At 41.0% G+C, this 25,026-nt stretch overlaps 1 protein-coding gene across 4 annotated transcripts in view; it reads left to right on the top strand.

Moving 5' to 3' along the window:
* Positions 1-25,026, top strand: part of RBM20 (RNA binding motif protein 20) — a 100,400-nt gene that overhangs the window by 50,993 nt on the left and 24,381 nt on the right. The window lies entirely within an intron of this gene.

Below are 25,026 nucleotides of genomic sequence, written 5' to 3'. Positions count from 1 at the left end.
TTTTCTGTGACAGAAAATCTAAATCGAGATATATTTCTGTATCCCAAAGTGTCATCCAAGTCACATGCTGCAGCTTGCTCATCTTTCTGGTAATGCTGTTTGACATACTGTCAGCAACACTGAGTGTGTTTTTTCCCTTCCTCACCCTGTGTGTGTGTCAACATATTTACGGTTGTGATTAAGAATCCTCTGTTTTATGTTTCATATGTTTTTGGATTACATTACACTGAAATAAGCCAGTCTTCATGTGAGGGTGCTAAAGAGCATGTACATCCCACTGCTTTTCCAGAATAAAAGAACTCTGAGAATGAACCACGGGTGAAATAATAGAATCATGTGTGCAGACCTAGGGAAAAGGCTGGTGAGAAAGCTGAAGACGTGTAGTTGGGCGGGAGTTTCTTTCTACAGCATGTTGAAAAATGTCATAAATGTATCCACAGATTGTTTACATTCTGAAGGAAGGCCAGAGGGTTTCTAACATGGCAAGTGAAGATTTACTGCCATCTACTGTGCAGCTGAACACTGGTTATATATAACACATTTTTAAAAAAATATGATGAATTGGGTCAGTGTATGTTGTTTTGAAGGGAGGGGTATGAGTTAGGATTTGAGTTATCCCAACCAGATGGTGGGGTTTGAAGTTCTGCTTGAGCAATGGCAGGGTGATGGTCCAGAGCAGAAGCCAGTGCATCAGCTTTTGGACCGTGTGTGACCAAGTGGCCAGGTACAACCCTGGGCTGTCTCACAGGGCCTTTGGCTACAGATGCCAAGGGTTTCTTTAAAGACATCCTTCAAGTGCTAGAAGAACATGCAGCTGTTTGTAATGGATCTGATTTTTATTATCTTCATAAGGTAGGTAATTAATTTAAAAAACCCTACTACCGGTGGTACCTCTCAGCAGATTTGTACTAAAAGGACTCCTTTCCAGAGGTAGGGATTTCTTAAAATTTCTGCCTGTTTTGTTAAGGTAAAAGGCAAAACACTGAGTGAGAAATATTTAAAAAGTGTCTCAGTACTGTGGCAGGGAGGGGAAACTTAGTAAGTAGATTCTTGTTACTGCCCTCCTACCTGTAACGAGGAGCCTTCTGAACTTCTCTCACACGTTTTGCCATGATATGTGACTTTTTACAGCAATGTAAATCTCTGCTTGGTACATAACTGAGTGGGCTTCTGAGCACTTGCATCCTGCAGCTGGGGCAGTAGGTCCCTTCACAAGGGCCAGGAATGCAGCCCTTTGGATTACTGAATTCCTGTTTGCCTCCTTAAACCTGCTTCAGGCTCTGCCCTGCCTCCTATTACTGCAGGTTTGTTCCAAAATGTGGAAGATGCAGTGGCTGGTTAGGGTACCTGTGCTGCCTGCTGAATCCATAGCAGCTTGGCCAGTGGAGAGAAACAATTGGGTGTTCAGATGTGGATGCTGCCATTGAGACTTTCCTTTTGGGATCTTTATTGTGCTTCAGACTTTTGCTAGACAAGTCTTTGTAATCTAAGAGAGATTAAATGGTCTTCCAATATTATTGCATCTTTTCTTTACATCAAACCCATGCATTTATTTTAATAATTAATTAAGCCTAGAATTAGAATTAGAATTTGAGGCAGTTCTAGACAATGGGGAAGCTATAGTGAAATAATCAAGGAACTCAGGCTGTTGTTAAATCCTTTTCTCTCCCAAGCACAGAAGTCCAAGGCCTTCTTTTCACGTGTCTCCACCTATATAAGTTCAATGTTATTTGGGATCAAAACTTAAAACCAAATTTAATATATTGGAAAAAAACTCTTGTAAGTTTATGTTCCTGCAGTGGAAGCACAAGAATCATTTAGGAAAGTACTGGGAAGGCTTCTTCTACCTTTCGCTTCTTGCAAGATTGTAATTTCTTCTGAAAAATTCTTATACATAGGATTGCAAGTGACTCAGTGCAGTACCTTGTAGTGTTTTGACAGTGCGAGGAGTTCTAATTTTCTGCTGTCTAATATTCTTATACTCTACAGGATCTATGGTTCTGGTCTTATTACAGCCATGTACCACCACAGCTCTATTGCATCTAGTTTTATGTCTTTTACTGTAAAGCTGCAGTAAATTCTGAGAGTAATAACGGTAATTATATCAGGAAGGAAAACAAACAGCACTGGCATTAATGAGTAGTCCTTTTTCACACTTTCAAGACACCATTACAGAGAGATGAAATTTCTTACTGAATTGTCTGAAAAAAATTGCATCTCTCTTCTCTCACCCTTTCTACCATGTTGTGTAATCATCTGTTTATCATAGTTTTTCTTGTAGTTTGCAACAATTGGAGAAGATTTCCACAAGGATAGATATGTCTGGTTTCTAGCTGAGGCTGTTCCCATCTTTCTATAGAATGTCATATGATGTAGGTGTGATCTTTGTAGTCCAGTCACTGAATATCTGATGGATATTTGTGCATGTCAGTTGTTAGTTTAATTTCAATGAATTCATTGTCAAATTTCTTGATAGATCTTTCCTGAGGCCTGTATATAAAGCATTATAAAGCATATATAAAGCATGTTAAAAAAAAATCCCACTGCCTACAGAAAACAGATCCTGGGACACTAATTCAGATTGCTGTGAAGGATGAAGTGGAAAGATAGATTTCTCTGCTTGCTTTTAAGAGTTCTGCTCAGCTTTATCATAATTAAGGCTTTTTGGTACGGTATTGGAGTTTGGTGTGAAACTGTACAATAACTGTTGTATTATTAATACAGTTTACTCTTACTCCATCAGAACACCTCAGGGTGCCTACTGTAAATGAGTTCCTAAGATCGTAGTATGGCTTGTGCATTTTCACTTATAAACATGTGTGACCCAGATGTGTTAGAAATGCCAATATGTATTTTTTGCTAGACTACTTAATATTCTGCTACTTAAAACAGTGGTACTTAAAACTGACAGATATTTTTAATGGCATTTTGGGTTTTCATGTTTGAAACAGTAGTGTGGAATTCATTCATTTGGAGGAGGGATCTTACAGCATCTGCTTCTCTTTTCACCCTTGCTGTGCACCCTGCTGTTGTAAAACCTGTGATTCCCTGGAGCATATTGGGGTCACAATATCCAGATGTAGAAGAGGGACAAGGATTCTTTCCCCAGAGGAATTTGGCTTTTTGGCAGTCACTATAGGCAGACAGGTGTGGACAACTTTGGAGCTGGCTTTAGGTCTGTCACTCGATAGGGTTGCTAATGAGCTGTTTTATGCTTCCTTGATGTAGTGGATGATGTTGTAATTCCGAGGATGGTCTCAGGTTTCCTTTTGGGAGTATTGTCCGCAGCTCCTCAAGAGATCTTTGCACAGGATCTTTCATGGAGCTGTAGTTAAAGTCTTTTCTGATGTGGACATTATAGTTATTCTTTTAGTAAATGGGAGTGCCCACCCAGACACTGGTATGCTCGAGCATAATGCAGTGAATTACTTTCTTCATGCCTGATGGGAGGGAATTCCACAGCCTAATTGGCTGCACAGAGCACTGAGCAGGACCAGAACATGGGGAACACCATGCCTTGCAAATGGCAAAATGCCCCTTTCCAGTCAGATGTGGAGCGTGTCGGAGTCTATAATGAGCTTGACTGAACCTTCACCAGTGAGAAGGTATGGAAGTTTTAGAATTACATGGAAAAATTTTATTCTGTCACTGTGGTGTGATAGAATTGTATTGGAAATGCACTGAGGCTCCCATGTGACCATTAACAGCATCTTCTCAGATCTCAAATATGTTACATAAAATGCCCAGAGGGGGCTGAGTCTGTACTGCTGAAATCAGTAAATATTTTATCTTTGGCTGAAATGAATGGTAGATCAAGAATACAGCCTGCAGTGCTTTTTGTATTTACCTTTACTTTTCAGTAAGTTGAAAGTTATGACAAAACATATTGGACATTAACTGTTTCTTTTGTTTGTTTTCTCAGAGTTTGAAAGCCTGATCAAATATGTGTCATCTCTGAAATGCAGTTTTAGAAATAAATTAAAGTTTTTTTCACATTAAGTTGAAGAAAACTTTTCTAATACCCATTTTCCTTATTTTTTTACCATTTTTCACTCTTACACAGTGGTGTTTAAAAAGGAGATGCCCAGCTACTTTCAAAGCAATACACAGTGTGTTTTGTTCGTAGTCTTCTTCCTTTGGACAAGGAAAAGCAATCAATGAAAAGTTTAAAAGACTTCATGTCTTCTTCAGTGTGAACAAGTATTGGTTAGAAAGTTTTTATGTGAGTAAATAGTTTTCAGCTGTGGAAAAAGGAAGATCCAGTTTGTTTGAAATATCCCCAAATCCATCTGTATTCCTAAAAGGTATCTTCTGTGGGTTTGTTCTTAATGTGAAAGCTGTTGTGAATCTCTCACATACTCCTTCAAAGAGAGTACTTACATTCAGATATGTGTCATTCCTACATGTGATTGTCTGCATCTACAGGAAGGTATAATCAAATTCTCTTGCAATTATGAGCCAAGACCAAACATAAAAGAGTCTGACTTTGGTGTGCCTTCTTCTCTTGACATATACTAGAATTTTAAAGTGATGTATGAAATTTTTTAGGTATCTCTGAGTAGTTCCCCACTGCTCACTGCTCTGCTTCTCTGTGATTATTTGGCCACTTGCTTTTAGGGTCTGGGGAGAATGGTGGTATTAGAAGAGGGGGGTTTGAAGATGGAAGGAAAAGGGGCCTTGGATTTTAATGCAAAAGGTAATGCACTCTTGAGGAGGAAGAGGGACAAGTGAGCCAGTGGTCCACAAAGCTGATTAAGTGGGAAGGAAAAGAGCATTGCCAGTGCTGTGAAGAGGATGAGGACTAATAACAAAGCCTTCATGCCCCAGGACCTGCAGAACCATTTGAAGAGGAAGAATGTAGGTAGGTGCAGGAGCTCTGTCATGGACTGAAGAGGTGAGGACCATGCACATGTAATGAAGGGGTAGGTTGCATTAATTTAGACAGATGCATGTTGAAGTTCTAGCTGTAACCTGGAAAGAAAAAGGCAGGGATAGAGGATCAGCAGAATTTGGCCACCAGCTGCTGGAGGGAAGAGGAGGGGACCCATAAGGTTATCAGGGTGGAAAAGAGGACAAGCAGATAAGAGGAGGATAAAGAGCAGGTGAAACTACAGAAGATCCCTTGTCAGAGAAGAGAGATGGTCTGAAGGGTGAGAACCTGCCGGGAGGTCAGGGGAGATGCATCAGCAGTTTGCTCTTGTTTGGATATTTGTTGAAACTATTTTCAAGTCAGTTTGGGAATGAATACACATTGATCTCATACCATTTTCTACCCGTTTTCTCTTGTACTGTTTATCCCTTGCACAATATGAATCAATTCATTGGTTTTTCGCTCAATCCAGAAAAAGACATGGAGAAGGCAAGTGCATGGGCTCTTTGCTTCTCTTTTTCTCCTTTTTTTCTTTCCTCTTTACTTCGTAATACTCTGAAAAGGCTTTATCGCAGTTTGTTACGCTGTTTCCCACTCTTGGTTCTGTTACATTCTGAAGCCGGACATCCCCATCTAGTGGTTATTCCACCTTCACTCACCGAGTACCAGTCTGGGGAGACAGATGCCAGCAGTAAGATCAGTTGTAGCCCCTTAGTGTTTTCCTTGTGGATGTCTTAAACTACTGTGAGTACAGAATAAAGTACTTCACATTTTTTTCCAAAAGGAAGGGGTTTTTTACTATTTATAATTTGCATGTGGGAAATAATTTACTGCTATATGAAAGGGAATTGTTTTACTACTGTTTCTGGCACAGCAAATACACATGAGGATGTTTGTTGTTATAATCTTATATAGAAAGTAAAGCAGGATCAGTCTTATTTGTTAACAAGAAAATGACAAAAAGAATTAGTTACTAGACACTACTCTAAATTAAATTATTGCATTGAAGTAAAATCTTTGGGACCTCATAGTGTGTATAATAATGCAGAATCATATTTCTGCTGCACATAGCCCTTTGTGGCCTTCCAGAGAAAAACATAATCCCTTGTTTTTCTTGTTGGAGCCCTGCTCCCTGCAGGTTTCCCCACAGCTCACTGTTATGTTGCTGATGAGTGTTGCTGGCTGGCTGTGAGTCAGGAGCAGTACAAGGCTGGTGTTTGTCCCAGAGTTGCCCAGACCAGGGCTATAGTGCAACCGTACGACCGTCCCTGGCTGCGAGGGAAATGGTGCCAACAAACAAAAAATTTCAGGCTTTCACAACCTGAAATGGGGAGATGTTTTCAGGACCACTTGGGATGGGAGAAAGAAACAGGCAGGGAATCCCCCCTGTTATACAAAGGCAAACTCAAGGTGTACATCAGGTTGGTGATGGCAACCCCCAGCTTATTCCTCATAGGAAACTTCATATTGCTTTCTCCACCATGGGGTCACCTCCCCATGTGGGCAAAGAAATCTCTCATGGACTTGATTTCAGGAATGGAACCAGAGTTTTCTTTCTCCTCAATCTTTTAATTAATTTTGTTTCTCTTCTTGAGGCCCTTTTACTTTTTCTACATAGATACATATTCAGAGATCACAAGACAATTTGTTGGATCCTTCACCCTCCCCTGAATTAAAACCTCTCGAGAGCCATTCAGTATTTGCTTTATGTCCGGAAGGGCTAAAGTGTAGCCAAGGCTTACAGCTGCCTGCAGGGTTTCCTTGGGTACTACCCACACATCTTCCCCTGTCTGAGACTCAGTGCCACTCACTGCGCCTGGGAATAAGTATTTTTTTACTGTATAAACTGAGTGCTGAGGTTCTCCCTTTTAAAATCTGTGTTGGTTTTTAAATGTCTGGGGGAGAAAATTGCCCATAGGCAGCTCCCATTACTGATCAGGAACTGTGGTTCAAGGGGAAGGAGAAAGTGGCTGTTTATCACTTCTCCTGCGGTGGGGGAACATAATCACAAATGCATGGCTCAGTACTGGGTGCAGGAGCTGGTGTCCACATCAGCTGAATTGTTCACTCATGTTTATTGCTGGAAATGATAGTAAGAATATTCACCTGAAACTCTGAGAATTCGTTCCATTTCCACCTTGCTCAAATGAGTATTTTTAACATGTAGCTTATATAGTCATTTTTCAGAAGGTCTCTTTACTGGAAATGTCCTACCCAGGCACTTTCTGTTCCCATAGCAGAAGCAGAACTGGTTCTACATTACATCTGATTTTATTTTATGTTATTTTATTTTTGATAAGCTGTTAATGACTAAAAAGCCATTGGGTGGCAGTATCAGCCAGCAGACACCTCCATTAGTTGCTGAGCTAAATGCAGAAGTCTAGGTAGGAAAGATTAGAAATGACAAGTTTCTTTAGATTGAAAACATGCATCAGTTTGTATTTGAAGAGGCTGAGTTTAACTCCATACCATATAAGTATTGAAAATCTTTTAAAATTAAGTGTAATCTCTTTGCTTTAATTTCTTCAAAAGCAGAAGTCTTCATTTGTAATAATGAGATTTTTTTTTTTTTTTAAATAAATACCTATGAATGTAGAATAAAATTAAGCAGGAGCTCTGGGCCATGCACTGTGTGCCTTTAGGGTGTGCTTGCATAGGGGCTTAAGTGCTGTTTGAGCTTGGTGGTCTTGAGCTGTGCACACACTTCAGGGTAACAGCATCTGGGATTCATGTCATACATTTATTTTCATTTTCCTTTTGTTCACTTTTCAGCTAATAAAAAGCTCATATATGTGTTCAGCTTCATGTTTGGAAAACAGCATTTGTGATGACCTACTATATAATTGTACATTTGGAAGCAGTAGACTTTAAATATCAGTGTATTTGTAATGATGTAAAACTTGCAAAACTGACTAAGAGTGCCTGCTTTAGGCTCTATTTGTAGCTAAGGCTGTGTTTTCTGTGATAGGAGTTGTAGTTATATTTGTCATAGGGTATGGTGTCAGCTTGATTATAGGCATTTTCACAGAACTACTGTTCTTTATGTTCATGCTGGTAGCTCTCAGCACTCTCTCCGAAGTTCAAGGCTGGCAAGACTATGAAAGCTGCAGGCAAATATTAACTTGTTTGTAATATCCTTCACTACACAAACCCCATCTGAATAGGAATATTTTTTGAGTGGTACCATAAAAAGCCCCCCGATCATGTTCTTCACATCTTGCTTTCAAATGCACCAGATAATGCCACTTGTTTAAGCTTAGTCATGTCTGGGGGAATGTCAGGAGTTTGCATCACATGAGCTGCTCCTCAGATTTCCCAGCCTGCATCAGCATGTTTTGCTGGGTAGAAGCAGAGTGGTGATGTTATTAAAATGGCTCATCCTAGATGTTAGTATTAATATTTAAGTATCAGGTTTATTCCTGTTCATTTTCGTGCAGTATTTCACATTTACATTCAGCTGCTTTATGTGAAAACACTTTAGTATCTTTCTTTCCTTAAGGTATATGCATCAAATAGAAGAACACACATTCTAACTCATTACCCTGTTTCCATTCTTGTTGACAATTTCATTTTCTACTTGCTGCCCAGACTTACCATCTTGGGGCAGCTTTGAGCCCATCTTTAGATTAATTTGAAACACTTCTGTCATTTCCACGATCTGTTTATAGACCTGGTATTGCTTGTCTTCTTTACCTCCTTGGAGATCAGGAGGACAAAAGGGTCGTTGGCACATTCTTGCTCATGCTACAGATCAACAACCTTCTCCAGAGCAAACACAGCATGCAAGGGACGGGGGAAGCACCCGATACAATCTGGGTTTGTTCCCTGTTGTCTCCTGCCTTTGTGGCACTGGTGAGAAATGCCCCACACCTGGAGATGCTCCAAACTGGGCAGATCATTGAGCCTTTACTCCTCAGCATCAGTTTCGGATGCTCAAGGGCCACTGTACTCACCATGCCAACTGTGCCAGCTCTGGAGAGAGTGGGAGATGAGGAACCAAAAAAGGCTGGAAGCACTGAAACGCTGGGCTGTCTTACACCTTGCTGTCGGGGGACTTTTATTCAGGACAAAATCTGCTCAGCGTGTCTGACTCCGCCCCAGGGCTCTGTTCCCAGGGCCTCTGATCCTGTTTCAAGAGTCAGGAGTTGATTGGCTTTGCTTCCCAAGGCTTCAGGCCTGTGTTTTGTCCATCCCATCCCCACAGTCCCTCCCCCATGATGCACATGGAGTTGGACGCCCTGCATGTGCCCATGTAGGGAAGGGTGTAACTATCTTGTTGACATCAGCTAATCCAGCCAGGCATGTGAAGGGGCAGCAGAGTGTGATGCTCACATGTAGCGTGGCAGATGGCACTTGGGACTGGCTGTCTCCATCACACCCCTCAAGACCGACATATAAGACAGGGAGGGAGCTTTTTTGCGTACCTCTGCATACTCCAGACAGAGCTGCTGAAGAGCTGGGCTGTCCTAGACCCATGTACTGAACCACACTCATTCCGAGAGGAGAAAATGAACGAGTCTTTCCTGTGCTGCAAATTAATGGCAACTCTGCAGTACTTTTAATTTCTACAACATCTGCGCATTGCATTAGATGAAAATAACTGAGCAGGACAAGATGGCCTGCAGTAAACACTGTTCTGTATTAGTGAAAGCCTTGCTGACTGTCCTTTTCCAGAGGTATGGTCAGATGGGACAAAACTAAATGCTTTGTTAATGAGTTTTCATCAATGACATCTAGGTAGCCCTTGGGAAGTTATCCTTATGCTAATGGTGGAGTAGGCAGCAGAATTTATCATGCGTATTATTCTCTTTCAAGCTCCAACGATGAACAAAGACTTTGCTTTCAGTAGACAAGTCAAAAGGTGAAAGCTTCTGTGAAAGTGTTACGGACACAGAGACCACGGGCCAGATCACAGCTAGAAGACCTGACTGAAGGGTTAATTAATCTGATGAGAGAGAGACTTCGAGACTGATCCATTGTGCTGGAGGATTTTAGGTAATTCAATTAAGTAATTGAAAACCAACTCACCTATGGAAACTGCTCAAGATCCCTTTATAATTTTGCTGAACACTTACACTGTCTTCAGCTGCTGTCCCATCCACCAGATTATTTTCCTGTGTGATAATGAACTACTGCATTCACTGTGGACTACAATACAAAACCCACTAGGAGTAAGAGAAAGGTATGAAGAACACCATTAAAGCAGGTGACTGTCCTGTGCCCTTAGATGGGAAGCAGCTGGCAGTAGTGCAGAAGCCCAGCGTTTCCCTGCAGTGAAAGTTTTTCAGCTTGTGTTATACATACGGGCAACTGTGGATTTGCTGTTCCTGCTTAAAATTTAACTATTTTCTCTGGTAAATCATATTTTCTATGGAACTAAAATACTTGTGTTAGAGTATTTGATTAGCATAGTACTTGCACCAGCTAGTAGAAGTGTGAATACTGGACACACGAGGAAATCTCAGCTCAGTAGAGATTTTCTTGGCTAGAAAAGGCCACTAAGCAATCGACTCTGTCCTTAGGTGTAACACAAGGTGTCTCATCCTTGGTCACCCAGAGAGTCCTTTGCCTTCCCCAAATCAGGTTTCACAACTCATCCTAGTAGGTCTGATACCAGGGAGCAGGAGTGACCCTGACCCTGGCAGCAGCACTACACTGTAATCTTACTATTATATATGGGCAGTTAGATTTGATGCTGCCAGTCTCTGAAGACTTACTCTACAGACACTTGAGCAATTTAAAAAAAGTTAGAAATACTGATGTGGACCTGTTTTAGTATTTAACAGTAGTTACACCCATAACCCTAGAAGACTATGATAAGGTTTGTCACTGTTTCTTGATGTCATGTTAAAAAAGTATTTATGAACTTTGAATGGGTTTGCTAGTGGTTGTCAAAAATTGTCAATGTCCAGGCACCCCAGAATTTTGGAATCACAGATCTCTGGAGTATTTCTGGTCTTCAGTTTATTAGTTGAGATATAGACATTTGAGACAGATGTTCAGTTTTCCTGTCTGTCATAAAGAAGTTGTAGATGAAGTTGTCTGATTCTAGTCCCAGTGAAGAAGCTGGTTTCGTGTCCTGGCCAAATCAGGCTGTAATGCTGCTGCAAAAAGAATTGCAGCTGCCTTTTTTTAAGATCATTTGTTTGAATATTGCTATATGGAGCAGGATGAGAGCTCAGGAGGAGTGACTGGCTGCAAGTAAGAGCAGAAAAAATATATGTGAAGTTTTCTGCATGCAGTATAAAGACAGCTTCTTAAGCTCTTCTTTCTTGGGTGAAGAAGATATTGTACTGTTTTACTGTGCATTACATTATAGAGGTTGAGATGGATGAAGCAAACTCCTTTTAAAAGAACTTATTTGATTATTACAGAAATACAGGAATTCTTATAGCAGATCCAACTGCAGTTCTGTCTTCGAGCATCTCATTTCTTGGGTATTATAGAAACATGACTCTAAAGCTCATTTTTGTGGAATATGGAGATAAGCTTCTTCAAAACTCCACCCTGTAGATGGTGGTTTATTCCAAGAGATCTTCAGGCTCATGTTCCATCCAAATATCATAATGTGTCATTATTCAGTAATATTCTCTGAGTGGGGATTCTCCCATATCTGGAGATCTTGGTCTGTTTTTTCTTCTGAATTCCGCTGTTTAAATATTCAAATTGATCCGTCACATTCCTGCTTGGCTTGCATTGATGCATCTGACTTCTCAGGATGTTTTCTAAATGACGTACTGACGTTTTTTGTAATAGTAATACTACGATGCAGAAGCTCTGGAGATAGAGGCAGAATCTGATATTTTTTTTTGTGCTTGCTGTAATAAAACGAGATTTTTAAATTCATGAAGAGACATCAGAGTCCAGAAATTGTGCTGGGCAATTTATATGAAAAAATTAACCTCTCAAGTAGAAAACCATTCTTAAACAATCTCAAATTAGAGTGTTAGAGAGCGAAATTTCCTGAAAAGCTGCATCACAGGACTTAGAACTCCTCATCAAATATGTTATTGCTTTTGACTCAATGATTTCTCAACTGCTCAGCTAAAATCTGTTCTCGGCTGCATTACTTCATCTATGGTTTGGGGGTTTTTTTCGATCCAAGTAGTCTGAATGATTTTTTTTTCCTTACCCATACTAATATTCAAAGACTGCCAGTGAACCTTTCTCATCTCACCAGCCCCTGGGAGCATCGTATTACCTTAAAGGAGGGCGTCAGGCAGTTGGGAGACCTTGCATGTGCCGACAGGGTGGGTATTGAGACTATCTGAGAACAATGAAGATGCTCCCAGCTGAAATTTAACCAGCTGAGTGACTTCAGTGTCTCTCTGAAGTACGTTAGCTTTCAAAAGCAATATTTATTTTTGATCACTTTTAAGGTTGCAAAAAGAGCTGAAAAAGCACATAATAGTGAATGTTAAGTCATTTAATTTGAATGGCAGGTCTTTCCTTGTGAGGAAGCAGGGAAAGGACTAGCTGCTGGTTTCTTTCTGTTTTTTGGTTTTTTTATCCTCCAGCTCAGCAAATAGATGAGGCAGGGACATGCCACAGGGATGAGACTTGCTAGATTGCCTGGAGTGCCGTTGTTTTGGGGCAAGATCTTTCCCTGGGTGTGAAGGGAAACTCGAGTATCTGATGACAGATGAAAATGCAGGTTAGGGAACACAGAGAACTGAGAGAGTGAATTTTTTCCCTCTCCAGAGAGATCAGCGACCACACAGCCCATGAGTTAGGTAGCGTTTTCTGAAATCAAATCGCCCGTGTTACTCGCCTTGCTTTCCGTCATTGGCCTGCTTTGACTCTGTGGAAAAAGTGCAATTCCATCTGCTGACACAGTGCAGTTGGCCGGCACTGCCCGTGCCGCCGATTGGGCCGGCAGCTGCGGGCAGGGAGGAACCTGCAGTGCTCGGTCACGAGCCATATGCGGGCAGTGGGGAGGATTAGCTCTGCTCCCAGCCGGAAAGGTCCCGACACAGTTCCCAGGCTGAACTCACCACATGTGTTTCGCATGACTGTCCTGAGGTTGACATGAAATGGAGAGTTCAGATTCAAGTGAAAGTTGGTTTGTGTTTCTTCGCTCTGTTTAATGAAATGCAGATGCAGAGCAGAGCGTGAGGGCGTCCGTGCCGGGGGGTGATGTGACAGGCTGTAGAAAAGCCCTGTAGCTTTTACTAATTCCTTCTACTTCCCCTGAATTTTCTACTGTTTCCTGATGGGAGTTGTATGTAGAAGGAACCCCCTTGGACCACCTGTTAAACGCCTTTCCCCTTTCAGTCACGGTCCTTGCCATCTCTCAAACATTGCGGTTTTTTATTTGGAGAAAAGCCAGAAACTTGAACAATAGTTTGCTCCTTTAGAGGGATGGGGAGAACTCTCTGACATGGCACAGGAAGGAAGAAAGAAGGCAAGGAAAAAATTAGAAAACGTGGATGGAGACCCCTAAGAGGTGCATATTCACGGGCTGATTTAGTTTGCCTTACTGCAAGGTAATTTTGGAAATGGCATCTTCCATAGAAGGCTCATGTCACATACAGAATGCTACTGCTATTACAAAAGACTAATTTCCAGACTAATGCTGGAAAAAGGAAGTTTAAGAAGCTCTTGCTGTAAGGAGCATCATCTGATGGACTAAAGAGGCTAATGTACCCTTGGCAAAAATAGGAATATTGGCCTTATTTTGATCTTTGGATATGAGAGAACAGCTCATTTATTTCCTAATAACAGAATTTATTTCTTAATTCACATATATACTTTTGCATGTTAGAAACAGGAACAGGAAAATATCAGGTTTTCTGTCTATGTTAATTTCTGAATAGTGTGAAATATGGGAAGGATCATTAATTTTGTCACCCAGATGTAAGGCACGACATGTTTTGGTTTAGAAAAGTGCAAAACTTATCCTGAAAAGCTTTGGTTTACGAGGAAAAGGTGGATTGTGACAAGAAAAGACCTGCTGAGATAACTCATCAGACTGCATTATGGATGTGCGGGCTCTGTGTTGCCTCTTGCCCTTGCTTTAGAGTCTCAGCAGAATGTGTGGCACAGGTCAACATTTGTGCGCTTTTGGGGCAGTGGATTAGCGCTGGATGAGGAGTTTCCTTCTCGCCGAATGTTTCCAAGCAGGCAGACAGCTGACTCGAGCAATAGCCCAAATATCAGCACTATCTCTGCTCAAAACCTCAACTGTCCTTAGGAAGAAGCCAGCCTGAACATGGGCAGGTTGCTCAGGGGATAAGATGCGATGTATTCGAGCGCGTGTTTTAAGAAAATTTTAAAACTTCGGCCGGGTAATGTTTCTTGCCTTCCAGAGCAAGGACTTGCTTTGTGAAAGTCAGTCCCTCTTGGTCTTCGTTAGTGAGCTGTGTTTTTTCCGCAGTTTGCCTAATTAGACTGTGACCCTCTTCCCAGTAGGATCCCTACTGCACTGTACGGAAACAGGATTTTGGTGCCGATACGTGAAGAGGCCGAGAACATATGGCATAAACATCAACTGATATTGTTTGCCATCCACACTTGCTGCGTGTAATGCAACAAGACCGGCTCCTGGCGGTCACGTGATCCGCCTTCCAGTCCTCCATTTGGGGTGGGTTTTTTTCATTCCTAAAGTTGTGACTTTCTGGAAGGAAGCTTGTAAATAGCCAGGGCACAGAGAGCAGGTAGAATGCCAGTGGGATGTTACCAGGAGGCATGTGCGCCACACTGACATCGGCTCCTGACCGCGCTTGCTCCGCACCCGCTCGCTGCTCCCGACAGCCCTACATGTTGCTAGAAGGTAAGATCATGTCGTGTCATCCGTGTCCTCCCACCACCGCGCTGAAATGCCCATGTCCCCCGTCTCCAGCAAGGAGGGACGCCGATCTGCCAGAGTATCTTAGCGATCTTTAAAGTTTAATTTTAAATACAGCTCTTTCCATAGCAAAGGGAAAAGACAGGCAAGTGCAGCTCTGGCGGCAGCGGCTAACTGGGATTTCAAATTAACGATACGATCTGGTTTGTGCAGTAGCTTCTTATCGTGCTTAGCTTTTTGTAATACAGGGTTTTTAGACTTTAAAAGACATTCCACACCCTATTGTATCCTATTGATTTGCCATGGTTAGCCACCCTGTAATAAGCTTCATAGTCTGTGTGAGAAGGCACAAAGCAGAACTATATTAATGTTGTTTACAACTAGTGGGCAAATTATTATTTACAAAATGTGAAAGAAGTCAAACCACCAAAACATTTCAAAGACGTTTGAATTTGGAAATGCCTTCAGTAGACTATGAATAGAGTTCCTTGGAATAAAAAAAAAGAAGAATCAGAGCAACATTACTATTTTTTGTTTGGTTTATCATCTTATTGTTTGGGGATTTTTAATGACTTTTACTTTATACTTCAAGATAGCTTTTTATTTTCAGAAATAAAGCCTGGTAAATAAATATGATAATTTAAAAGAATTTTTTTTTTTTTTAAAAACCAATAGCGCTCATAACTTCCTTAGACATCTTTTCACACAAAAAATGAATCTGAGTCCCAGAGCGTTTTGTAGTGTAACCTTCTTAGACAGTTGGACAACAGCTACTGAGCAGGGCATGCTCATTATAGTAAAAATGGACAAAACCATCAAGAAAAATTAAGAGGAAATAGTGCAGTACTTAACCAAAAAGTAGTGGCCGGCCATCTCCATTGACAGTTCTGTCAGCAGGACTGGGCAAATGCCCAGCTGGGTGTTGTGGATGGGTTAATATCTTCACACTTTTTCCTTGCTCACAGCTGCCACATGCAGTGCTCTGAAACTTGATATTTTTCATCAAAATCTGATTCTTATTTTCCATCTTAGTATACTAATCAATTTTACCATGCAGAGCTTAGAGCATATTAACTGTCAGTTAGTCCTAATTAATACTGAAAGCAGACAGAAAGGGAGAACAAAATAATTGACATTATTTAATATAAAATGCCTCTCCCAATTTTGTTTCCTTTGTGGAAAACTCTTTGGTCACTGTTCAAAATTTAAGCATGGTCCTGTTTTATGTTTTGTTTCACAAGGTTGATTGAATGGCAGTTTATTATTCAAGACAATAAATTAAACTTCTCAAAGCCAAAGAGTTGCAGCAGTTCTGGCACAGGCTGTTTTCTGCCAGAAGGAACGTGTTCAGGTCTGATTCATACAACTGTTGCCCTTTAACGCAAGAAAAATAAAGAAAACCTCATATATATCTTTTAAGATTCACATTAAAATTTCTTTAGCATAGAAATTAGGGTGCATTAAAGAAAAAAGTGAGCAACATTCATTGCAAAACAGATAATGAAAGCTTCTAGGCTACAATATGCTGCATATTACTTCTGCGTATTATGGCCTAGTATTAAAGGCTGATTTCAAAGAGATCATGAAAAGTTTATTAGAGTTACAGAGTATTCTGAAGAGAGCAAACTTCTTTGATGTTTTATGTTTAAATTAAATATAACCAAGATACAGGAGTATTGCTCTTGCTACAGTGAAATCAGGAAAGGCTTTGCAGCGCACTTCAGTAAGAGCTGATTTAGGTCTGGGCTTCATAAGGCTCATGTGTAATTTATGTATGTCAGTAATGCGTGTAGGTACCTAAACAATAGGAAGTTATAACATTTATATTGTTTTAAAATATACATAAAAGGAAAACCAAAAAATAGGCCTAAGTATATAGTCATGTAATATATATATCTCTTAGGAAATCCACAGAGGTTCAGAGGTTCTGTTTTTCTAATCAGAAATCCGATTGAAAAATAGCTGAAGCTTTGAGGGGATTTTTATGAGGGTTTTTTGTTTTTTTTTTCTTTTATTTGTTTGTTTTTTGGTTTGGGTTTTTGTTGGGGTTTTTTTAGATTTATTGTTTTAAGTTGCCTACTTTTCAGTATTAGCGATAAAGTAACTCATATTGACCCCTTCAGATAGGAGCTATTTCAACCTTTCTCTTTGTGCGCTCTTGTGTATGTTGGTTAGTAACACACAGCATAGAAACAGCTTTTAGGGGAGATGGGGATCCTGGATTAATTATGAAATGACTGTGATGCTCCTGGGTGACTTGTAGTCCCAAGATGTCAGTTTTCGGCTGACCTGGGGTACGAACAGAAGAGCTCAGGTTTACGTGCGATTTCTGTAGCCTGTGGCACTCATGTTCCCCTAGAGATTTAATTTACTAATATGCTTTTTCATTAATCTTTCCAAGTGTATCATTGGGACTAATAGTTAAAAATCAAAAGTGAGTTTAATATTTTTGGTTTGTTTTTTTTTCCACAAATGACAATCCTTTGAGCACAAATGAAAATACTTTAGAAATAAAAATCCTTCTTAGTACTTTACCCCTTCCACAGTTATATGTCATTTTCCTGTCTACAAACTGAAGATATTACCTTGGTAAAAGGGCTTTTATATTGTCTTATGTTACTGTAAAATAGAAATGGCTTATTCAAATGAGGAATTATCCGCCTACCACATTATAGCTCCTACTTTAAACATACAAATGAAAACAGCTGTGCCTCCAGGCACTGTGAGATATTGATACATTCAAACTTATTATTTTTGTAGTAGTTAACAATACTATGCAGAAAATACATTAGCAGGAGTTGTGGTGAGATATTACTGTAATATCTTTTCTAGTAAATACTATACGTCAAAAATTATTTTTCTGTTGGGCATTTGCCTACGTGCTCATGTAAAAAGCCTTTGAAGGGTTTCTGACTTGTTTTCTTCTTTTTTAAAGGCTGTGTTCTCTTTTTTTTTAATTAACATAAGCTTTCCAGATAATTTCTGCCCAGATTTCTTTCATTTTCGAGGGGAGGCTTGGAGCAGCACAGCGAACACCAGGCCGTGTGGCAAAGCAGCAGGCACCGTCCCCAAAGCAGGGGTGCGTTTGGTGGAGCTGCTTGCCCTGTTCCAGCCGGAGTTCCGTGGCTCTTCCAACTCTTATCCTTGTCCCTGCCTCTTTGCTTGCCCTGTGGGTTTGCATTACAGTCCATACCACCTTTTCTCATGCTTCTCGCCCCACAAAAGGTCTTCTGTGCTCCTCAGCCTCCTGGCAAGTCGCCGTCAGTTTGCAGCCTGGGGCAGGAGCAGGAGGGTCTTGGGGCACGGACGCACAGCACCCGGACACCATCATCTGCACAGGGTCTGTGGCTGTTCGGGTGATGAGGTTATTGAGGACCATTCCTTACAGGAGCCCTGCTGGGATGCTGGTTGGCAAGGATAATCCGACCTGTGGACTTTGCCTGGTAAAGGGGTATTTGAAGCCTGGCTGATAAGAGCTGGAAGGGCGCTGGGGAGGCAGGCACAGTGTGGCACTGCCGGAATGTCGCAGCACGCCCCGAAAGCTCCACAAAACTGTGGCATGATTTCTCTGCTAATTTAGAACTTTGCAATATGTTACCAAGGGCACTGATCTGGTGCTATAGCTGTTTCTGGCAAGTTTTAGCATACATTTAAAACAATTTTTAAAAAATACATTTCTTTTAACTTCCGTAAATAAAGAATTTAATCTCCTTAGGAAGAAGTTGCAGCTAGATGGTTGCAGTATAACTAAAGGAATTAGTATGGCTGCCTATTGAAATTTAAAATGTAGACCAGTGTTCTGATGTGCACACTAATTCTCAGAGACACTTTGACATACTGTGGCACATCATCAAAACCAAACAACATTTAAATATCATGAAACAATATAGTAACTTTTGCAACTTCTGCAAATCATTACATATAGCCTTAGGTTTAGGTGGTACATTTGCTAGACTATATCCCTTACTTGAAAAGAACTGGACTTCGCGGAATTAAATATTTTTGGAGAAATGTGTTGCATGGGGTAAGGCAGAAATAAGCCTAGTATACAATCTGGAGTTATACACAATATAAAAGACAAATTTTCAGTTTGAAGTGTATACTGGGTAACATACACAGGAAGTGTGATGGCCAGCGCAGACTTCGATGGTACCTGGCATTGTTGTTCTGGCGTTGAAAGTGCCAACTGTTTTTTATGGCACTGTATTCAGCATTTGAAAGCAGCTAAATGCAATAGAAGCAAATGTTGTTGCAAAGAAGCCAGGACTGGTTTTAAACAACAATCCAAAGCAACTCTCTCAGAACTATAGAGCAAGAGTTGTTAATAAGAAATCAGTCTCACCAGAGATGATCCACCCTTTAATTCTTGCAAATGCATGTAGAACAGTAGCTTTTTTTTGAACAGAAGTGACTGTGAGAGAGGAAAGAGCATGGTCTCTTCAGCATGAAAAGCAAAGCCAAAAGGTGAGTAAGATATCCTTGAATTACTGATGTTTGGAGAGCAAATGGAAAGTACACCACAGTTCCCTTACTGGGAACACTCCTCAGTCTATTTGATGCTTTCATTGATAACTTGGATGAGCAAAGCATCCATTAAATCTGCAGCTGGTGCCAAGAGGAGAGGATTTACAAGTGCTCTGGAGGCAGCATGGGAATCCAGAGTAATCTTGACAAGCTGGATCCGATGTAACCCGGATGCAGTACTGATGAGGACAAAATGAAATGGTGGTACAATTAATCTGTTGGATAGTCAAAAGAAGCAAGGACTGAGCTGTTCTTTATTGTGTGGGAAGTCAGACCAGCTGAGCTCCAGAAATTCTTCCTAATCAGCATCTCTGGGCAATATCCTTTCAGGAAAGTGGCTGAGTGTAACAGGGAACCACAGAAGGAGCTGTGCTGTTATGAAGCAAAGCAATCAGACTGGGCATTACAAACAAACACAATACACAATACAAAATGTGCAGAGAAAGGAGCTGGGATGATTGTAGAGAAGATATGATAGCAGCTACAGGACAGTGAGAGAAGCCCTTCTCTGCATGCATGGGCAGACTGGTTTAATGCTGTCAGCAGTGAGCCATCTAACCATCCTCCTAAGATCATTTCCTATTTTATTTCTGTGATCACAATGAACTGTTATCCAAGATAGAGCCATATGTTCTGCCCTTTTATCTTGTCCCTTTCTTGGTGAAAATTGCTTGGCAGAGAACATCTTGGATTGAAAGTTTCAAGAGTAGAAACTCCTACTCTTGGTAGGAGCAAAGCACTTAACTTCTATCAGCTTTGTAAACATCGAGGTTAGCAGCTCTGTGATAACATTTTACATTTCATCTTCCTGCTAACTGTTAGGCTGGGTAATTGTCCAGATGATAAAGTTTAGCATTGCCAAATGTATGCAAAACTCACTTGGCAAAGCACATGTATATATTGGCTGATGTTTTATTTTCCTCTCTCAGTAGTATAATGGAGGGCTTTAGAAATCATTATTTGGGATAAGAAGGGTTTAACTTGCAGCTTATACATGTATTAAAGTAGCTTAAGGTTTTTAGTGCTCCCCATAATTAGCTGGGAAACATGATCTCTTTTTTTTAATAATTTCTAACCATAACTCAGCACAAAAAAGTTTAGTAATAAATGATTTCAGAGCTCAAATTATAAAGGTGGAGGGTTTTTCTTCTTTCAGCAGTCTTTCCAAGCTTTTCTGACCAAGAAAGCAATTTTACTAAAACCAAAAGAAAATACTTCTGTAGAGCTGAAGAGAAAGTGAACACTCATTTAGTATCGACCAGAAACAGTCTAGAAGTATAGGAAAAAGTTCATGTATCCATTTTATAACCAGTGTTCCAGTCTTTGTTACATAAGTGCTGGATTTATTCAACAAGCAAAAATGAAAATAAACCCTGTGTTATTAATGGGATCAGCAAAACAACATAACATAAAATGTAATTATAATATAATTATTAGTAGTATAATGACTAATTACTATTATAATTAATATATGTTGTCGAGATGGCTGAACTTTGTCTTTACTCCTACTGGTGTTTGAAACATGACTCTGCAGTTTCCTTGTACTCAAGAGGCTGAATTCTGTCCTCACATACAAACATAATTTCAGTGAAGTACTGTCACTTGCTGCATTTTTCTTTGAAAACTGTCTTGCCAACTTTGTCTATCTAACAGTTGATCTGTATATTTTTAAGGCTTTTTCATTTGCTTTTTTAGTACAGCGCCAATTGTTTTGGGTGAGTTTAGAGAAGGCAGCCTTGTGTGTTTTGCATAAATGATACATTGCAGGGAAGGGATATTCACATTTCTGCATAACAGAATATAATTTATTTTCTGCTTGGATAATTAGGAAATGGTTCTGTGGAATGTATTCAAGACTCCTGGATTACAAATTTATAGTTTACTCACTGTTAGAAAAATTGATTCAGAAACAGCTTTAGAAACCAGCATGCTACTGCAAACATGGTTTCAAATGTAGTACTGTGCTAGTGCAGGTGATGATACATGTAGAATACTTGGGTGTCTTAATGTCATTGGCCACTTTAATTCTGAAATTTTAACAGCCTGGGGAAAAAAAAAGTGTACATTTTGGAAAAAAAATATTAAAAATTTTTCTTGCAAAAATTTTGACAGGTAGGTGTAATTATGTATAAAAGCAAATGTGACATAGAGAAGGGAACGTAAAAATCTTAGAAGATTCATGGAAAATGCAAGAAAACAAATTCTGCACTGCTACAAATTACTTTTTGTGGGATTTTTTAAGTATTCTAATTCACACTCTATGCAGTATTTCAGATATCTTTGGGTCTAAATTCCTAAATAAATAGTTCCAGCTCAGATCATCACTTTATTAATTCAGATTTTTTTATTTATTTCTTAATTTTGAAAGGTGCTGGGCAGCACTTGAAAACTCTTAGTTTTAATACTTGAAAATCAAGCTCCAGGTTGTTAGTCTGTTCTGATAGACGTTTTGTGGTCAGCCTTTTCATCACTCTTGTAGACAGGATGGCTCAAATAATCGAGACATCTAGATACCTTACCTCTGATGCTGTGGTGCTCTCTGTTTCTGGATGCTAAAAGCATAATAAGGATTACAGGGATAGCAGATGGGCTGAATTGATTTATAGCAATATGACCTTGCCAATGTTTGCAATCTCATTGTGAGTATTGTAGTAGTCTATGTACCACTTCAACTCCTATCTCCCAGAGCAGTGTGAAAACTCCCCTGGATTATGGATTTCTGTGTGGAAACTGTACGGCAGCACTCCTGCCTGTGAGTATTTTAGCAAAGAAAGACCATTTCTGGCTTTCCTGGTTGTGCAAGAGATTGCTGGTGCAGGCCAACTGTACAGTGGATGTTAAATAAATAATTGCAGAGGACAACTTCTGTTTACTTTTTACATTGCTGACCTTATAATCAGGAATGTTTTGCACGGGATAGAGCTGACTTTGTCTGACGCAGGCCAATTCCCTGAGCACTGGACGGAGAATGAGAGCTTCATTCAGCTGCTTTCAGTCATCTTACAGCAGAGACCCCCCACGAGCAGGTGGGGGCTGCGTTTTGGTAACCTGAGGACGAGCTGGGGTAGGAAGTGCATGTGTATGAGTGGTGTATGGCCCCCACAAAATGTTTACTAAAACTATCTTCACTTTGTGTTTGCACTTTGCAGTAGTTTAGTAAATCTCTGGCAGGGTTATTTACAAAAATGTGTTATCAAATACATAAACATTATGTTTGTAGAACAGAAAGAGGGAAAGAAACTTTCAAACCTGTGCATGCTGGCCTTGTGCATCTCTTATGTCGTGTATTTCGTAGCAGAACAGAAAACCTCAAATCTGGGTGTCTCTCTGAAAGATGCTTTATACACAGGTCTTCTCCCAACTTCCCATCTGCATATCTGGTTTTCCCACTGACCCATGAACAAGCCCTTCCTTCTTTGCCTTGATTAGATGATAAAATATTCTGTTTCTGCTGTGGGAAGCTAACTCTGCAACCTGAAACACCCTGAAATCTGGAAATTCATAACAGACATGGATTTTGAAGCTGTGGCTGTTCCCAAACCTATTGCTGCATGGGAGCCACTCTCCTCATTAATTCTGTCCCTCTGTGAGTAGATTGGAGGCTGTGGCTTCTCCTTACAGCATTCATTTTCCTGTAGGTGAGGTTTCCTGCAGTCCCAGACCTTCCCACTGCTGGTTTGCAATCCGGGGATGAAGCCGATGGGTGCTGTTCCACAGCAGGGCCCACAGACTGTTTGTCTGAGGTGGCTGGTGTGGCTGTGCAGGGCATTCCTGGCCTTGCCTTCCCCATGCCTGGCAGCAGATCCCAGGAGTGAGAGCTGGGGAGCAGAAAGCGCCCAGGCCTGCCCAGCCGGGGGTGCTCTGACAGGGCACTACTTGTGTGCTGGGAGGTTCTTAAAGGCAGCGCTCCAAATCTGGTCAAAATATGAGGCTGAGGCAGTTTCAGGGCTTGTGGCAGTGTCAAGTGAGATGTTCCTCTGGAGAGAAGGAGCCTGTGCCTCCATCCAGCAGGTAGCCAGCCGCCGGAGTTGGGAAGTGGCTGCAGCTGTTGGGACATGCTCGCTGCTGCGTAGGCTTGCAGCACAGTGGAATTGTATTGCTGGTAACAGGAGTCGTCTGTGGCTCCTGAGCCTGAAAACAATATATGCTGCTGGCTTTTCTTTTTATTTTAAGACCACCAGGCAGTTCTTATTTGCATGCTCTATAAAACTTTTTAGAAGAGTTTTGCAACTTACTTAAAGAAGAACAGGTATAACCAGCTACAAAATGGAACAATCATCAGGACTGTGGCAAATCCTTCCCAAGTACAACATAAGTCAGGACACTCCAGATGCTGGTGGCACAATAGAGCCCAGGCACAGGGTCAGACCATGTCCCCTTCAGCCATGACAATATGTGTCACAATGTGACATCCCCTGCTTGCTGAGCCCCTCACACCACATGGACTCCTTGGTAGCTTTTATGGGTCCTCAGGATCTCACAGGTTTTTGGGGCTGGGGGTTTCTGAAAACTTCCGTGTTGTTTTGACTGTCCTTGAACCCTGACTCTCATCCATAAGCAAATTTACAGCAAACTGTGTTCTAAGTGCAAGTCAGAGGGCAAGCGATGGAAACCACAGGGGAAAACAAAAGGCACCTCAGCTCTGAAGCTGAGCACTGGTGTCAGCTTGTGCTGGCAGGGAGTCGTGTCATTACATAATGATGCACTTATCCAAACGACGGTTTGTATTTTGGGAGACAGATGTGCCTTGCAGTTGCTAGTGGAAGTTAAATGTTAAATATGAAACCCATTCATTTTCTCTTAGTCATACTTTGGATTTAAGCAGATGTTTTCCTAATTTGTGGTTTTCAAATGTAGCATGCTGACAAGACATTTATCATTAACTACAACTTCATCCATGCAGTTTAGCAAATTGGCCAATTATTAACAGTGAGGGTTGCGTGATGCATAGCTCCTGCTACTTTGAAAGGCCTCAATTGAAACCCAATATGTTTTTACAATATAAATTAATTGAGCTTTGGACCGCATCCCTGTTGTGTAAGTGCTCTCTGCTCTCATTGTCAGAATGAACAGCCATTTGTAATGCACTGAGTAGCTGTACTGTCTGTGAGCAGAGGTCCTAGTGGTGGAAAGGGAAAGATAACATTTTTCTGGTGGGGCATGGACATGGCTGATGGTATCCACATGTAGGCAGCATGACATATGGAGGGAGTGTGGCCATGGGGTGGTGTAGGTGCATGGAGACCAGGCTTGCTTTGCCACAGATGATGCAGGAGGCAACCTGAAGGGGTGCAGGGAGAGTGATAAAAGCAGGGTGGGTGCAGCTGCCTGGAAGTTATTGCTGCCTAGTATTTTCCATTTCGCTTGCATGTAACTTTGCTAGACTTTCGTAGAATCATAGAATGGCTTGGGTTGGGAGGGACTTAAAGATCATCTAGTTCCAACCCTCCCTGCCATGGGCAGGGACACCTTTCACTAGACCAGCTTGTTCAGAGCCCTCTCCAACCTGACCTTGAACACCTCCAGGGATGGAGTATCCACAGCTTCTCAGGGCAACCTGTGCCAGTGTCTCACCACTCACTTTACCCATATTGATTTATTTTTTCCTGGTTTATGTTTGCAAGGTTTGACAAGGTGGGAGGAGGAAAATTTGGTGGTGGTGCTGTGAAGTGGTGAGGTGTTCCAAAGGTGCTTCCCGAAGCAAGGAACCACCATGTGCCTGAAAATGTCATCTCCTATTTTCTCAGCTCTGGAATTCAAGCAGGCAATTTAGTAATCATTCATTCATCCCATGTATGGGACTTGAAGGAGAACACTGAGTGCACCTCTCATTTCTAGAAAGTAT

This window comes from Manacus candei, unplaced genomic scaffold, assembly GCF_025592945.1.
Source record: "Manacus candei isolate 608988 ecotype Guabito, Panama unplaced genomic scaffold, ASM2559294v1 h1tg000050l, whole genome shotgun sequence".
NCBI lineage: Eukaryota > Metazoa > Chordata > Aves > Passeriformes > Pipridae > Manacus > Manacus candei.
The sequence above is the reverse complement of the archived record's forward strand: the minus strand, read 5'-3'. Positions and strand labels throughout refer to the sequence as shown.